Source organism: Lactuca saligna, chromosome 1 (genome assembly GCF_052625555.1).
Source record: "Lactuca saligna cultivar CGN05327 chromosome 1, ASM5262555v1, whole genome shotgun sequence".
Classification (NCBI taxonomy): domain Eukaryota; kingdom Viridiplantae; phylum Streptophyta; class Magnoliopsida; order Asterales; family Asteraceae; genus Lactuca; species Lactuca saligna.
This window is the reverse complement of record NC_136417.1, coordinates 112,920,138-112,923,168: the sequence shown is the minus strand read 5'-3', so window position 1 is coordinate 112,923,168 and position 3,031 is coordinate 112,920,138.

Genomic DNA, 3,031 nt, shown 5'->3' with positions numbered 1-3,031 from the left:
ATACACTGTCTCAGGAACGTTAGTAGAAACACCAAGAATAGTTCAGTAAAGTGAGAAATTTATATATGTGTATATAAATGGTAAGCATATAACTAGAGATAATTATCCCTACTCATGACATCTTTTCTCCTCATGCAACAGGATTATGTCTTCATAAGAAGGTAACCAGCCAACTAGCAAGGCCCCAACCCTGCAGATAGACTCTGCTACTTTTCAAGCGGCAGTCACGGCAGCCGTGATAGCCGTCATGGTGCAACTCAACGCTAACAACGCCAGCAGAGATGGGAGCGATATCGACAATACAAATTGTTGTAACACTCAGGAACACCGGCGGGTGTCTGCCAACAAAGGCGCCTCAGGCCAGAAACCTACGAATAAGAAGCGAATGTTTTAGGACAAAAAGAAGTCTAACCTACCTCAAAAATTTGTTGGAAGAAAGCAATTGGTGGCTGCACGTGCCATTACAACAGCAGTCACGACCCATGCCTCGACACTAGCCATGGGGTCTGCCACCCAAACGCCGGCCAAACCATATAAGGGATCACTCCCAAAGTGTAACCAATGGGGCTTCCATCACAATGGAGCTTGCCGGATTTTACACTATAGCAACTGCCACAGGAAACGGCATACCGTCCGTTTCTGTAAGACCCCGACTCAGCACATCGCTTCAACCCCCAATACTAATGTAAGTCTAGTGTGCTTCCTATGTGGCGAAACAGGACACTTCAAAAGAGACTGTCCAACTGAGAGGAATGACGGAGGAGTGTGACGAACACACTAGCAGGAGTAGCAAGGGAACCAATAAAGGACTTTTGTAATGTTTCCAACGACAAAAACGTTTAAGTACCAATTGTTTGTAATGAAATTGTATGCTTGCTAAAATCACCGTTTCTCTAAAAGTAGTTATAATACTCTATCGTTCGAATCAAACCGAAGACACTTATATATGACCCTAGGATCATTACCTGTAAGCTGTGATGACTTTTGATAGTTAGTTTTGTTTACTTCTTTTTATAGTTTATTTTAGCATATTTCATTCATAATTTAGATAATTTCCATGCATATTTTCCATTTTGTTATTTTATGACTATTTCGGGTACTTTCGAATCTTGTGAGCATAATTGCAGGTTTTCGGGTCTAGCGGGAGTGTTCGGGAGTATGGGAAGCGATGAGATTTGATAGGCAAAAAGGATGTTAGGCTTGGTGATTGTGGAGATGGTGCATGGAGCGAGCTTGATGGTTATTTGAAGGTTTGGAGAGAAATAAACTTTAAATTTGCAAAATGCGGGCATACGTAGATTTTTAATCGGGAGAGTTCACGTGCTTTGGAGGATGTAGGGAGGTCAAATTGGGCTTTAAATGAAGAAAAACTTGAAGAAAATGGGCTAGGAGGTGATTGGATTCGATCTGGGCTAGTGGGATATGCTTTGGAGGCCCAAAATCTCAAAGAAGCCCAAGTCAGGCACCACCCGCGCAGCAGCACGCGGGTCGCGCAGGGCTCTGCAGGGGCATTTTCGGAAATCACTTTGGAAGGCTATTTGAGGAAGGTTGGTGCCCATCTTTTGGAGACTCTTAGACATCCGATTTTTGGAGATTCTCTCTAGAGTTTTGAAGACTTTTGAAGGCCAAGAACACTTGAAGAACATCATATTTTTACCTCTTGATTCTTGCTTAATGTTTGGTACAATTTTCTCTAACTTTGTTTCTTTGGGTTTAGCCATGCTTGGCTAAACTAATCTTGGTTGACTTTTGGTTAATCCTTTGAACTATTGTTGAATGTTGAAGAATCCATGAACATGTTCTTAAATCTTTATGGGAATGTTTTGTGTTTTATCATCTTATCACTACTTGTATGTTTTAGTTCATGAGTTTAAATGTGTTTGTGGTGATTAGTTGGCTAATTTCTTGATTAAGTAAAGGATCCTCAAATTAGCAAGCAACAAATGATTTTTGTGTTGTTTTTGCTTCACACAATCATAAAAACATTTCCTCCAACATGGTGGTGAAAGCATTTGACCCCTCTTGGATTTGGTGACTTTTTGGTTCTTAATGCTAGTTGACTTTCACTAATTACATGCTATTTGGAATTAGTGACTTTGACTAAGGTAATTGTTATGAGCTTCTCTAGCCATTTCAACAATTAAGAAAAGTCTAGGTAATCTCAAGCTCCTTGGATTACTATAGCCAAATTAAGGATTTAAATCAAAGTATTGCACCATTGGATTCTAATGATATGTTCATCAAAAGTCAAAGTGAGGAAACTTTAAGTCAACCATCTCTCCCTCATTGATTTTACATCAAACTCTTATTTTTGTTGCATTTGTCTATTTAAATCATAGTTAATTCTAGTTTGTTTCAAGTATTTCAAAACACCAAAACCCCCATTTTATTTTTATTGTCATTTTACAAGTACTTTTACAAAGAGATTTTTCATAGAGTTATAAATTGAACCAATCTCGGTGGATTCGATCCCTTTACCACTATACACTATTTTAGTGTGTAATATTTAGGGTTATTATTTGTGTTGACCTCGACAACCACCAAATTTTTGGCGCCGTTGCCGGGGATTGGTTTATTTTTAATCAATTTGTTTCTCTATGCCCAGATCTCAGCGTACAGGTGACTTGATTTACAACCCCGAAATCGAAAAAGAAGCAAGGCGTTTGGCTAAGGAAAAACGAGTTGAACGTGGTCAAACTTCTAACCCCCACGGGGACCCGGAGGTTGAAACCGCTTCATTAAGTGATATAGAACCCGATTCTAGTCCCGAACCTCGCCAAGAAATTCCCGAAACACCACCCCTACAACAAAATCCACCCATTATTGAACCAATTGTAATGGCGGACGGAGGAGAAGTTCCCGAGAGAACCTTGAGGCAAATGATGGAGACCGATGTTACACAAACTCCAACCGGTATCAATTACCCGGTTTTGGAAGGAGGTTCGGAATTGAAGTCAAGTTTAGTCCACCATCTACCAACTTTTCATGGATTGGAGAACGAAGACCCTCATAAGCACTTGAAGATGTTCCA